General features: G+C 43.0%; 1 long non-coding RNA gene across 1 annotated transcript; it reads right to left on the bottom strand.

The window, feature by feature from the left end:
* Positions 1–204: 204 nt before the first annotated feature.
* LOC122012595 lies at positions 205–13,577 on the bottom strand. The gene is made up of 4 exons (XR_006120276.1): positions 13,430–13,577; positions 588–673; positions 420–503; positions 205–250 (listed from the first exon to the last, which is right to left on the bottom strand). It is a non-coding gene; the product is annotated as an uncharacterized LOC122012595 (long non-coding RNA).
* Positions 13,578–15,304: the final 1,727 nt, after the last annotated feature.

Below are 15,304 nucleotides of genomic sequence, written 5' to 3'. Positions count from 1 at the left end.
TGGCAATAAGATACTCATGGTAACAAATCACGAGATATAAGCACGGCTACATAACAAGCGACAAACCTACCATTCTAAGGATATCAAACAGTGACATACCAAAAACAAACATGTTCATTGTTTGCAGCTATAAAGTACTATGCATATCCAAATGACGATATCATAAAAGATAAGTCAAGAGGTACCCGCCTCCGATATAGATCGAATCGAACCAATCCGATGTCGAGACGCCCAATCTCGAATCACAGTCCTATAACAATATGATATACGGATTTAGCTAATTACATATAAATTAATTAGCTAAATCATATCCCCGAGAAATTAACCTAAATACAAATCCAATTATATATGTATCAATTCATACCTAAAACAACATGTATCAAGAGTGTGCCAGCTAAATCCATAAACTAAACCCTTACCTTACTGCTGCTGGACCAAGATGCTGCTTGAAAACAAAACTTACTGCTAGCAAAGATAAATTGCTGCTGTAAATCAAAAGGTTGCTGCCCAAACAAACACATGTACCCAAGTTAACAATTCTTGCTAACACTTCTCATTTACCACAAAGATCAATTCCTACACTATACCTCAACCACAGTCGCTGTGGCTCTATAGCAAGGATCGTTACTGCTGAAGTTTTACAGCTTTGCTGCTAAAATCCACCGCACAGATTCTGTCCAGAACAGGATCAAGAACATGTTAGTTAGAGCCCTAGAGCCAATCATTTGATGATTGTATGGGCTCATGTATATCATATTCTTGTATATATATTAAGGCATTTGGTTTTTGGTTATTATGCTTATTTGTATTAGTGCCAAATCAAATAAGTATAGTAACGTCCTTGAGTAGAAGGTTCATACCTATATCAATCGATTGGTTGAATCGATAGTGAGATGATATAGGGAACACTACTCTAAATCATTCCTAGTCGAGTATTAACATTCAGGGACAATGTTAATACAATAAGACTAGCATGTAGGTCAGCTCGATGACTTGATCTCACAAGTCATGGATATAAAGATATCAAGCTGACACATGGGTATGCATTAGAGAATATATACTGAATGACCCGCCATGAGAAAGTATCATGGATCGTTATATGAGTGTCATATACTTTCTCATGTGGCTATTAGTATGACTATTAGTCCTTTGACCTGAAGTCACCATGGATCCCTACATAAGGAGTTATGTACTTTGGTTTCGTCAAACGTCACCCGTAATAGGGTGGACTATAAAGGCGATTACTGGGTATGTAACAAATTATGCAGAGGGATGTGAGTGATGTAGATGGGATCTATCCCTCCCATATGACGGGAGAGACATCAATATTCTTGATAGAGTTTGACCACTAAGTGCATGGCCATGCCCAAATGAGTCAACATTAGATGTTGAGCTCATTTGATCGAGTGAGTCTACTTGGATTTCAAGATTTAGATTGATTAGAGGATGACACGGTCTATGCCTCACATTGATCAATCTAGATGTCTAGGATAGAAGGACAATGTCACATATTGTGAGGAGTCACAATTAGTAGTCACAAGGTGATGTTGGATCTCGACATTTCTTGTAACTTGGGTAGTAATGATGTGTTGCTAGATACCGCTCATTACTTATGGTCCTAAATGGGTTTAGGGCATTGCCAACGTTACAAGAACCTATAGGGTCACACACTTAGGACATTTAGATGGAGATTTGGTTCATATGATGAACCAAGAGGATTAGATTCATTTGATGAATCAAATTGGATTAAGAGTAATCCAAATTGGGCTAATTGAGTTAGACTCAAGTTGATTCATGTATTTAATGAGTCTAATTTAGATTATGACTCATTAGATCAATTTAATTTAATGAATTAGATTCATTATATTAAGTTAGCTTGAATCAAATGGTTAGATTAGATCAACCATGAGAGAGATTGAGTCAAGTTTGACTTGACTAGAGAGGAAGAGGAAGAGTCAAGTTTGACTTGACTCTTTGCCACATCATGAGTGAGGTGGCAAGATGTGGACCAATAGTGTTGTTCCACATCATCTTGTTTTGCCACCTCATGGAGGTTACAAGCCTCCATTGCATTTAATGTGGGTTGGCCACATTAAATGAGTGGAGGTTACTCATTTGCCACATCATTGTGAGGTGGCAAGAGGTGGACCAATGGTAATGGTCCACATCTTCATGGTGTGCCACCTCATGGGAGTTACAAGACACCTCTTAATGGCCTCCACTTAATTGTAATTAAGTGGAAATGGGGGTTACACAACCAAATGTGGCCGGCCACTTTAGTGAGGGAAAGGAAATGAATTTTTGATTCAACTCCTCATTTACTCCTTTCTTCTTCCTCAAGCTCTCAAGCTCTCCCTCTCCCTCTCCTCTTTGCTTGGCCGAATCTCACCAAGGTGCTAGCACACCTTTTGTGTGAGGTTTCTCCACCTACGTGTCCGTGTGGATACTTCTAGAGGACCGACGCTTGACGGTCTTGAGATCCGGCAACTCCTTGGAAGAGCGGGAATGCGAAAGGGCACGCAACAAGGGTAAAGTTCTCAACACATAGATCTAGGAGTAGATCTAAAGATTTTGAAACTCGTATTTGTATTTCGTTCGGTTTTCCTTGCACGGATCTACGGCTTTGGGTGATTCGGGGTTTCCGCGACGCGAAAAGCGGTTTTCGCGGCCCGAAAAACCCAACAGTGGTATCAGAGCCACGTGCAAGGCGAGTACGAGTTTGTTTTTTGGTTTTATGAAAACTAAAGTTTCTGTAATTTTCTGTAAAATTATGATTTTTGGGTTTTTATGAGTATTTTTCTCGAGTAATCGAAGCACAAGTGTTTAGTCGCTTGTAGGCTTCGGCTACCGGAAAGATTTTTCCAAAACGGCTTCGTTTCACCCCAAAATTTTTTGGGACAGCGGGCTTGGGTGCCATTAGATCGCTTAGGAGCAACTCGCAATGGTTAGATCGCGGGTAGGGGTACTGCCCCTAACCCCGCAAGGGGATTTGCTCCGCGATTGCACCCGAAATCGCTAAAAACGAACCCGCCGGGAAGATTTTTCCGAAACGGCAATGTCTCGGCCCAAATCGTTTTGGGACAGCGGGTTTAGGCGCTGTTGGATCGCAAAGGAACCCTCGCGATGGTTAGATCACGGGTAGGGGCACTGCCCCTGGCCCCGCAAGGGGATCCGTTCCGCGATTGCGCCCGAAACCGCTAAACGGGTCCGCCGGGAAATTTTACTAGTAAAAATTGTAAAAATTAATTTTAAAATTACAGAAAATTATGAAAATATATAATTTTTGAATTATATATTAATTTTGTGATAGTCATGGCCCAAAAACCCAATGTGATTGGATTGTGTTGTAATTCATAATACGGCCTGCGTGCCGTTATGAGTTTGCGAGTGTTGTATTATATTCGCGACCTGCGTGTCGTGCCTTCTCTTATATTCTTATTGTAAATTAGATTTAGATTCGAATGTAACTCAAGTTTCAAATTGTAATGTACAAATTGGAGCGGTGGAGGGTCCACACGAGACGGAGTTCCGAGGCGGGCACGAGCAACACAAGGTGGTCAAAGGGAGGAGCTTGGAGAAGCTGTTGACCCTAGGTTGACCAATCGATCTTCTCATTGGCTTGAGAAGATCGTAGTAGGGCCATGACCAAATCACAAATAGATTAATTAATTGCTTGTGTATGTGATGCATATTTAATAAGTAGTTAATTAATTAGTGCCTTACGATTAGATTAGATCTAAGTCGTGCACATGATGCACCCTTGTGATTAGATTAGATCTAAGTCGTGCACAAGATGCATCCTTTTCGATTAGATTAGATCTCGATCGAACCAACTCTAAATGCCTAATCGTGTCGTGATACCTATCACTATCTCGATCACATGTATTGTTGAATCTGCCAAAGCAGAGCAATACATATTATCTTTGTAGGGTACGGAGGGGCAATCTTGGTCCCGCCTATCAACGCATGGGTGAATACAAACTCAATTAGATTGAGTATTCCTAGTTGCTCGGTTAGATCGAGTCAACTATAGGCATTCCTCCAACAGTTGGAAAAGATAGGTCAAAATCACATCTATATTAACTCTCGGGCGTATTAGCCAAAGCTAACTCGAGTTTTAATATAAATGCGGATATTGATTTTATAAACAAGAGTTGCATAGAGATGTAATTGGTAATCGTTACCTACCGATCATACTAAGCCTTGGGCGTATTAGCCAAAGCTAACTCAAGGGTTAGTATGATGTGGATCTTGTCCCACAAGAATTATAGAATTCAGTGGGAGTATCATTTAATTAAAGGCCTAATTAAATGATTTTAAAAGAAAATGATATTTATTTCTGCAAATTTTCTGTTGTAGATAACCATGACGTCGAATACGAACTCTTTCTCCCTGCGTTCTGTCCTTAAGAAGGACAAGCTCAACGGAGCAAATTTCCTGGACTGGTACAGGAACCTGAGAATAGTTCTCACTCAGGAACGTAAACTGTACGTTCTGGAGCAGCCCATTCCGGAGGCTCCTCCTGCCACTGCCACGCGAGCTGACCGGGATGCTTGCAAGAAGCATCAAGATGACGCATTAGATGTGTCCTGTCTAATGCTCGCAACCATGAACTCTGAGCTTCAGAAGCAACATGAGTTGATGTGTGCTTACGATATGGTTGAACATCTTCGTCAACTATATCAAGGACAAGCAGGGCACTGGAAGAGGAACTTCACAGGATACCTGGAAGATCTTACGAAGAAGAGAAATAAGATTTCTACTTCAGGTGTACATGTTATAGAAGTCAACCTCTCTATTTCTTCATCGTGGGTATTAGATACCGGATGTGCTTCGCACATTTGTACTAATGTACAAGCACTGAGAAATAGCAGAGCATTGACAAAGGGCGAGATAGACCTACGAGTAGGCAATGGAGCACGGGTTGCTGCTGTTGCTATAGGGACTTATTTTCTATCTCTGCCCTCTGGGCTTATACTAGAGTTAGACGATTGTTGTTATGTGCCTGCATTGACTAAGAACATTATATCAGTTTCTTGTTTGGACAAGAAAGGATTCTCGTTTATAATAAAGAACAAATGTTGTTCTGTCTATTTAAACGATATGTTCTATTGTAGTGCACCTCTGATGAACGGACTCTATATTCTAGACCTTGAGAGCTCTATCTATAAAGTTAGTACCAAGAGGTTCAAATTGAATGATATGAACCACACCTATCTCTGGCACTGTCGCTTAGGTCATATAAATGACAAGCGTTTATCCCAGCTCCATAAGGATGGTTTGCTGGACTCATTTGATTTTGAATCATATGAGATATGCGAGTCATGCCTACGAGGCAAGATGACCAAGACTCCCTTTAGTGGGCACAGCGAGAGAGCGACTGATTTTTTAGGACTCATACATAGTGATGTATGTGGCCTTTTCAATGTCGCTGCTAGAGGCGGTTATAGATACTTCATCACATTTACTGATGACTTCAGTAGATATGGTTATGTGTACTTGATGACACATAAGTCCGAATCCTTTGAAAAGTTCAAAGAATTCAAGAATGAAGTACAGAACCATCTTGGCAAGAGTATTAAAATACTTCGATCAGATCGAGGTGGTGAATACTTAAGCCATGACTTTCGTGACTATTTAGCTGAGTGTGGGATTCTATCCCAACTCACTCCTCCTGGAACACCACAGTGGAATGGTGTATCCGAAAGGAGGAATCGTACCCTATTAGATATGGTACGATTTATGATGAGTCACACAGATCTTCCGACATATCTATGGGGATATGCTCTAGACACGGCAGCTTTCATACTCAACCGAGTTCCATCAAAGGCTGTGATAAAGACACCATATAGGATATGGACTGGGAGAGATGCCCAGGTGTCTTTCATGAGGATTTGGGATTGTGAGGCTTACGTTCGACGTCAAGTCTTAGACAAGTTAGGACCCAAATCTGACAAGTGCTATTTTATTGGATATCCCAAAGAAACTAAGGGATATTACTGTTGGACCGTTGGGCCGGTTAGAAGGGTTGGTAAATAACCTGTCAATTAAAAACAGACAACCCTTCCTCGAACGATTAAGCTAACACTTGTAAAATGAATTAAGCAGATAAATACAAGCATAAAAGAAAAAGACGAGGCACCAGATGTCTACTTGGTTACAACCGATGTGGTTGTTAATCCAAGGAAGATTAAGCTCAAAAACTCCTTCAGGCGGAGAAGCCTCTTACAGCGTTTAGGCACAGAAAATAGAGGCTTAACTACAACTAAAGCACACAAGTGTTTGGAAATAGAATGATCGTGATTATTGAAAAGTTTCTGGACCAAGGCTATATTTATAGCCTTGGTCGGGGCGCCTGGATGGGTTCCGGGCGCCCTGGGGGGATAAAATTTATCCCCCAACGGTTGGATCGAGTCAAAGCTCGATCCTGTGAAAAAGTCCCTTCCCCGGATGGTTCCGGGCGCCCGGACAACTCCGGGCGCCCCGGACAGCTCCGGGCGCCCCGGAGCCAAAAGTCAACCCAGTTGACTTTTGGTCCGTGCTCTCTTCTCTGGTTCAGCTCGCCTCTGGTCCGGGTCTTTCTGCTCCGGCTCCGCCTGTTTGGGTGATCTCTGACATCCGGAATAGGGCTCACCCGAACCCATCTTCCGGTCTTCTCGAGCGTGCTTCCCTCCGGCTTCTCGTCCCTCAGAATTACCGCGTGTCCCTTCTCGTCCACCAGCGTACTCATCCGCAGACTTCGTCCCTCGGTCGCACCCCGTGCCGACCTTCGCGCTAGCTGCGTCTCTTGCTCCCCGAGCAATCTTCCGCTCCGGCTTTCGTACCTCGGAACCATCGCGCGCACTTCCTTCTCGTCCGCCGGTGTACTCTTCCGCAGCACCTCGTCCCTCGGACTGTCGTCCTTCTCGCTAGCTGCGTCTTCCGCTCGAGTACCTGTGCTCCTAAGCTCCTGCACACTTAGACACAAGGTTAGAAACAACGCAGGACCTAACTTAACTTGTTGATCACACCAAAACAACCTTGGGGTTCCAACAATCTCCCCCTTTTTGGTGTGATCAACCCAAGTTAAGCTAGGGTCAACAATAGATATGAAATTAAACAGTTTATTGCAATAACATGCAACATGATAGAAAAAATTAAATTTCAAACATTCCAAATTTTAATTTTCAATTTTTTCTACCTCCCCCTAGACTTATAATTTCCCTTCTCCCCCTTTGATCACAATAAAAATGGGGTACAAACGAAATCTAAGGGTTGACATTAAAAAATTTTGAAACTCTATTTCAATAATTTTCAGGGAAATATTTCTAAGTCAAGACAAATTTCTAAGTCATTCGACATCAAGATTTAAGAAGTTTCTAAACAGAAAGCTTTATGCAAGAAAATTTCAGAGAATTAATAACATAAAGAGAAATTTTCTATGCATTTATTTATTTATATATTTTATGCTTTAATCAGAAGGTTTAAATTTCCATTTTAATTTATCAGAAATTCTTAAGTCACACTTTTTCAGATTAACAGCAGAAAATATTAAACATGCAACAATTTGTATCATGTTAATTTCTATTATTTTTTGAATTTCAAGTTCACAAAAATATTTCGATAGCATAGATTCTAACTTGATAAAATTTTTCGATGCTATAAAAAATTCTTTCGACAATGTGCAAAATTCGTTTGAAAGAATATTTTGTAATTTGCAAGAAAAAAATTCTAATTTGCAGGAATTTATTAATAATAGATTTCTTAATCCGAAACACTTTTTCGATGTCTCATTTTCTGAATTGCAAAACTCTTTTGAGAAAGTAATTTGTAATTCGAAAAAATATTCGAAGAAAGTTTTTGACATCATTTCTAATTTGCATAATTCTTTCGAAAAAATATTTTGCAATTTACAAAAGTTTTTCGACAAGATTTCTAACTTGCAAAATTCTTTTAATAATAATTTGCAAGGCAAGTTTGACAATTGATTTTCTAATTCGAAAAATTCTTTCGATGATTCAATTTCTGATTCGAAAGACTCTTCAGGCAATTTTTCGATTGAATCATTTAATTGATCAGAGGTTCGAATCCATACCTGACTTACCTTTTCGGTAGTTGATTCTCCCCCTGTCGAGTTACTTTTATCCGAAGATTCTCCCCCTTCATCACTCTCGGGATGTACTTCGGCTGTTGGGGCTGTCTCGGTAATTTCTTCCATCTCAGACTGTTCTGTCGGCAGCTCGGTGTCTATCAAAGAGTCGGATTCAGCTTCAGTTGGTTCTTCGTAGAGTTTTAAGAACTTTTCCCAAAGTTCTTTTGCGCTGTTGTATTCACCAACTCTATCGAAATCTTCATTTGGTATTGCGGTTAGAATGTGAAACTCTGCCCGACCGTTTGCCATTGACGCGTCACGTTGCTTCTTGTTCCATAGGCGTAGATCGAGTTCTTCTCCATTTGTTGTCTTTGGTGCTTCATAACCAAATTTCATTATTAAAGAAATACCAATATCAGAGTTAAGAAATACCGTCATTTGTTGCTTCCAAGAAGCAAGCTCCCCCTCGAATGCTGGTGGGTAGTCGCTAGCTCCGGCCATTGTTTTGTTGCGTCAGACGGCGGTTAGTCCTTCTGAGGCGTACTCGGCTCTGATACCACTTGTTGGACCGTTGGGCCGGTTAGAAGGGTTGGTAAATAACCTGTCAATTAAAAACAGACAACCCTTCCTCGAACGATTAAGCTAACACTTGTAAAATGAATTAAGCAGATAAATACAAGCATAAAAGAAAAAGACGAGGCACCAGATGTTTACTTGGTTACAACCGATGTGGTTGTTAATCCAAGGAAGATTAAGCTCAAAAACTCTTTCAGGCGGAGAAGCCTCTTACAGCGTTTAGGCACAGAAAATAGAGGCTTAACTACAACTAAAGCACACAAGTGTTTGGAAATAGAATGATCGTGATTATTGAAAGTTCGACCAAGGCTATATTTATAGCCTTGGTCGGGGCGCCTGGATGGGTTCCGGCGCCTAGAGAATTTATCCCCAGCGGTTGGATCGAGTCAAAGCTCGATCCGTGGAAAAATGCTCCCGGACCGATTCCGGGCACCTGGACAGACTCCGGGCGCCCGGATAGTTCCGGCGCCGGAGCAAAAAGTCAACCAGTTGACTTTTGGTCCGTGCTCTCTTCTCCGGTTCAGCTCGCCTCGGTCCGGGTCTTCGCTCCGGCTCCGCTTGCTTGGGTGATCTCGACATTCGGAATAGGGCTCACCCGAACCCATCTTCCGGTCTTCTCGAGCGTGCTTCCCTCCGGCTTCTCGTACCTCAGAATTACCGCATGTCCCTTCTCGTCCACCAGCGTACTCATCCGCAGACTTCGTCCCTCGGTCGCACCCCGTGCCGACCTTCGCGCTAGCTGCGTCTCTTGCTCCCCGAGCAATCTTCCGCTCCGGCTTTCGTACCTCGGAACCACCGCGCGCACTTCCTTCTCGTCCGCCGGTGTACTCTTCCGCAGCACCTCGTCCCTCGGACGCACAGCGTGCCATCCTTCTCGCTAGCTGCGTCTTCTGCTCGAGTACCTGTGCTCCTAAGCTCCTGCACAATTAGACACAAGGTTAGAAACAACGCAGGACCTAACTTAACTTGTTGATCACACCAAAACAACCTTGGGGTTCCAACAATTACTTCTACACTCCCAGTCAGCACAAGGTAGTTGTGGCAAAGACTGGGGTCTTTCTAGAAAGGAACTTTGTTTCTAGAAAGACTAGTGGGAGCGCATTCGATCTTGAAGAAGTTCAAGATGCGAACAATAGCACTGATGCCTCGATGGAAATTGAACTGGAACCACAAAGTGTTGTGGATGATGTTGTTCCACAAGGAGTTGAGGAACAACAACCGGTTCAAGTAGACATACCTCTTCGCAGGTCTGATAGGGTACGTCGTCAACCTGAGAGATACTCATTTCTCTTGTCTGACCATGATGACATTGTGCTCATAGAGGATGAGCCTACCACCTATCAGGAAGCTGTGATGAGACCAGATTCCGAGAAATGGCTAGAAGCCATGAGATCCGAAATGGAATCCATGTACACCAACCAAGTATGGACTTTGGTTGATCCACCTGAAGGGGTAAAACCCATTGGGTGTAAGTGGGTCTTTAAGAGAAAGACTGATATGGATGGACTTATTTATAAGGGTCGCTTGGTAGCTAAAGGTTTCAAGCAGATTCATGGTATTGACTATGATGAAACCTTTTCTCCAGTAGCGATGTTTAAGTCCATTCGGATCATGCTTGCTATTGCAGCCTACCATGACTATGAGATATGGCAGATGGATGTCAAAACCATATTTCTGAATGGAAACCTACTCGAGGATGTGTACATGACACAACCTGAGGGTTTTATAGATCCACAGCATACTAGTAGAGTATGCAAGCTGCATAGGTCCATATATGGACTAAAGCAAGCATCCCGGAGCTGGAATCTTCGATTCAATGATGCAATCAAACAGTTTGGATTCATCAAGAACGAAGATGAGCCTTGTGTCTACAAGAAGGTTGTAGAGAACACAGTTGTCTTCCTCATATTGTATGTGGATGACATACTACTCATTGGGAAGGACATCCCTTTGCTTCAGTCTGTCAAGACTTGGCTAGGGAGTTGCTTCTTAATGAAGGACTTAGGTGAGGCATCCCGCATACTAGGGATACAGATCTATAGATATAGATCTAAGAGATTGCTTGGCCTAAGTCAGAGTACATACATTGACAAGGTACTCCTTCGGTTTGCCATGCAGAACTCCAAGAAGGGATTTCTGCCGATGTCACATGGCGTGAGTCTTTCGAAGACTCAAGGTCCCTCTTCTAGAGAGGAGAGAGACCACATGGATCAGATCCCTTCCTCAGCCATAGGATCGATCATGTACGCCATGCTATGTACTCGACCTGATGTCTCGTATGCTTTGAGCATGACGAGCAGATACCAGTCAGATCCAGGTGAAAGTCACTGGATAGCGGTCAAGAATATTCTTAAGTACATGAGAAGGACTAAAGAATATTTCTTGATATATGGAGGCAATGATGAGCTAACTGTAAAGGGTTACAGTGATGCCAGCTTCCAGACCGATCAGGATAATTAAAGATCACAGTCGAGGTTCGTGTTTTGCTTGAATGGTAGTGCTATGAGCTGGCAGAGTTCACAGCAGTTCTACAACGTTTCCATCTCATTCGAGAGATTATCGATAGAGGAGATGTGGAGATTTGCAGAGTACCTACAGAGGCTAACATCGCAGATCCCTTGACCAAGGCTTTGGCACAGAGAAAGAATGATGGTCACACTAGGTCATTAGGACTTAGAGCCTATACTGATTGGCACTAGTGCTAGTGGGAGATTGTTAGTTAGAGCCCTATAGCCAATCATTTGATGATTGTATGGGCTCATGTATATCATATTCTTGTATATATATTAAGGCATATGGTTTTTGGTTATTATGCTTATTTGTATTAGTGCCAGATAAAATAAGTATAGTAACGTCCTTGAGTAGAAGGTTCATACCTATATCAATCAATTGGTTGAATCGATAGTGAGATGATATAGGGAACACTACTTTAAATCATTCCTAGTCGAGTATTAACATTCAGGGACAATGTTAATACAATAAGACTAGCATGTAGGTCAGCTCGATGACTTGATCTCACAAGTCATGGATATAGAGATATCAAGCTGACACATGGGTATGCATTAGAGAATGTATACTGAATGACCCGCCATGAGAAAGTATCATGGATCGTTATATGAGTGTCATATACTTTCTCATGTGGCTATTAGTATGACTATTAGTCCTTTGACCTGAAGTCACCATGGATCCCTACATAAGGAGTTATGTACTTTGGTTTCGTCAAACGTCACCCGTAACAGGGTGGACTATAAAGGCGATTACTGGGTATGTAACAAATTATGCAGAGGGATGTGAGTGATGTAGATGGGATCTATCCCTCCCATATGACGGGAGCGACATCAATATTCTTGATAGAGTTAGACCACTAAGTGCATGGCCATGCCCAAATGAGTCAACATTAGATGTTGAGCTCATTTGATCGAGTGAGTCTACTTGGATTTCAAGATTTAGATTGATCAGAGGATGACACGGTCTATGCCTCACATTGATCAATCTAGATGTCTAGGATAGAAGGACAATGTCACATATTGTGAGGAGTCACAATTAGTAGTCACAAGGTGATGTTGGATCTCGACATTTCTTGTAACTTGGGTAGTAATGATGTGTTGCTAGATACCGCTCATTACTTATGCTCCTAAATGGGTTTAGGGCATTGCCAACGTTACAAGAACCTATAGGGTCACACACTTAGGACATTTAGATGGAGATTTGGTTCATATGATGAACCAAGAGGATTAGATTCATTTGATGAATCAAATTGGATTAAGAGTAATCCAAATTGGGCTAATTGAGTTAGACTCAAGTTGATTCATGTATTTAATGAGTCTAATTTAGATTATGACTCATTAGATCAATTTAATTTAATGAATTAGATTCATTATATTAAGTTAGCTTGAATCAAATGGTTAGATTAGATCAACCATGAGAGAGATTGAGTCAAGTTTGACTTGACTAGAGAGGAAGAGGAAGAGTCAAGTTTGACTTGACTCTTTGCCACATCATGAGTGAGGTGGCAAGATGTGGACCAATAGTGTTGTTCCACATCATCTTGTTTTGCCACCTCATGGAGGTTACAAGCCTCCATTGCATTTAATGTGGGTTGGCCACATTAAATGAGTGGAGGTTACTCATTTGCCACATCATTGTGAGGTGGCAAGAGGTGGACCAATGGTAATGGTCCACATCTTCATGGTGTGCCACCTCATGGGAGTTACAAGACACCTCTTAATGGCCTCCACTTAATTGTAATTAAGTGGAAATGGGGGTTACACAACCAAATGTGGTCGGCCACTTTAGTGAGGGAAAGGAAATGAATTTTTGATTCAACTCCTCATTTACTCCTTTTTTCTTCCTCAAGCTCTCAAGCTCTCCCTCTCCCTCTCCTCTTTGCTTGGCCGAATCTCACCAAGGTGCTAGCACACCTTTTGTGTGAGGTTTCTCCACCTACGTGTCCGTGTGGATACTTCTAGAGGACCGGCGCTTGACGGTCTTGAGATCCGGCAACTCCTTGGAAGAGCGGGAACGCGAAAGGGCACGCAACAAGGGTAAAGTTCTCAACACATAGATCTAGGAGTAGATCTAAAGATTTTGAAACTCATATTTGTATTTCGTTCGGTTTTCCTTTCACGGATCTACGGCTTTGGGTGATTCGGGGTTTCCGCGATGCGAAAAGCAGTTTTCGCGGCCCGAAAAACCCAACAGAACAAAACAACACTTAGTTGGAAACGATTTACATTGTTGGGATCAAGAACAGAAGATGCAAAATCGACATTCTAAACTTACCTCAACCGGAACCTAGAACACAAAGGAAGGCTCGGCCGCACCTAAACTAGGCACGGCACAGTAAGGGGAGGAATGGTGCTCTTGCCGGGGTGCTCTGCCGTGAGGAGGAAAGGAGGATCGGTCGCCGGCACAAAGAGAGCCAGAGAGGTGGCTCATCGCCGACGGCAGAGGGGTCAGCGTCGCGGTAGAAAATCGGCGATAGGGCACAGGAAGTCGCTGTGAAGAAGGGTCGACTCTGATGAGAGGAGACCGGGGAATTAGGGCACAGTGTGGAGGAGGCCGACACAGAGGAGATCGGAGAGGGGCGGCGGCGCTAGGTCGAACCTAGTGGCCGGCGAGGTCTCGAGAGAAGGCGCCGCGAGGTTTAGGGCAAGGGTCGGCTCGCGGTGTGCAACAGGGAGGAGCGGCGGTGGTGGCTCGCTGCTGCTCTCTAGGGCACAAGATCACTCGGCTATGGAGAGGAAGAAACCGCCGGCGTCGGCGCCGGTTAGGGCAAAGAAGGAGAAGCGTGCGTCGGCGTCGGGGAGAAGAAGGAAGGGGTGCGGGGCTTTGGCTCGGTTTCGGCGACAACAAAACGAAACAAAACAAAGAAAATAAAAAGGAATAAGATATATAAATAAAATCTTTTCCTCGCTTAAATCGGGTAGCCTAAACAGGCTTTTCCGGGCCCCGTTTTTATCCCCGTTAACTCGTCCGTACGAGCTCCGAAAAATTCCCGAAAAATTTCCAAAAATTCCAGAAAATTCCCTTATTAATATTCGTCTATTTTCAAAATTTTACATTCTCCCCCACTTATAAAAATTTGGTCCCCAAATTTCGTTTATCTACCATCAGCAAGTACTAACAACAGATAAAGCATAAATGTTGAACGATAAATAAAATCACATACCTCATGTGAAAAGGTGGGGATATAGAGCTTGGATAGTATCCTCGAGTTCCCAAGTAGCCTCCTCATCCGAGTGATGCTGCCATCCGACTTTAACCAGCCGGATAGTCTTATTCCGCAACTGACGCTCTTTCCGATCGAGAATCTGCACTGGAACCTCCTCATATGTAATGTCAGGCTGAACTGAACTGAGATATCTGTCAGTGCATGTGTCGGGTCGAGTAGGTATCTGCTTAACATAGACAAGTAGAACACATCGTACACGCCTACCAAGGATGGTGGTAGTGCTAACAAGTAAGCTACCGCTCCAATCATCTCCAAGATCTGAAAAGGTCCAATGTATCGCGGAGCTAGCTTACCTCTGAAGCCAAATCTCTTCGCTCCTTTTGTGGGTGAAATTCGCAGAAATACATGGTCTCTAATAGAGAACGCTAGGGGTCTGCATCTTCGATCAGCATAACACTTCTGGCGATCCTGTGCCTCTAACATCATCCGTCTGATAATACGGACCAACTCTTCGTTCTGCTGAGCTCTATGAGGTCCCATCAACTGGGTCTCCCCAACCTCATCCCAGAGGGTGGGTGCCCTATAAGACCTACCTTACAACGCTTCAAACGGTGCCATCCGGATAGCCAAAAGAAAGCTGTCGTTGTAGGCGAACTCTACAAATGGCAGATGGTCCTCCCAACTGCCTCCAAAATCCAACACACACGATCTCAGCAAATCCTCTAGAGTCTGAAAGGTCCGCTCTGGCTGTCCATCTGCCTGCGGATGGAAAACTGTACTGTAACAGAGCTCAGTGCCTAAAGGCTGCTGTAGACTCTGCCAGAAACGAGACGTGAAACAGGGGCCTCTATCCGAATAATAGTCAACGGAACACCATGTGATCTGATGATCTCCCGGCAAAACAGATCTACCAATCGATCCAGGAAATCAGTCTTCCGGATCGCTAAAAAGTGCGCGGATTTGGTTAATTGATCAACGATTAC

The sequence above is a fragment of the Zingiber officinale genome, chromosome 8A (genome assembly GCF_018446385.1).
Source record: "Zingiber officinale cultivar Zhangliang chromosome 8A, Zo_v1.1, whole genome shotgun sequence".
Taxonomy (NCBI): domain Eukaryota; kingdom Viridiplantae; phylum Streptophyta; class Magnoliopsida; order Zingiberales; family Zingiberaceae; genus Zingiber; species Zingiber officinale.
Note: the sequence above shows the minus strand (reverse complement) of the source record. Positions and strands in the feature narration are given on the sequence as shown.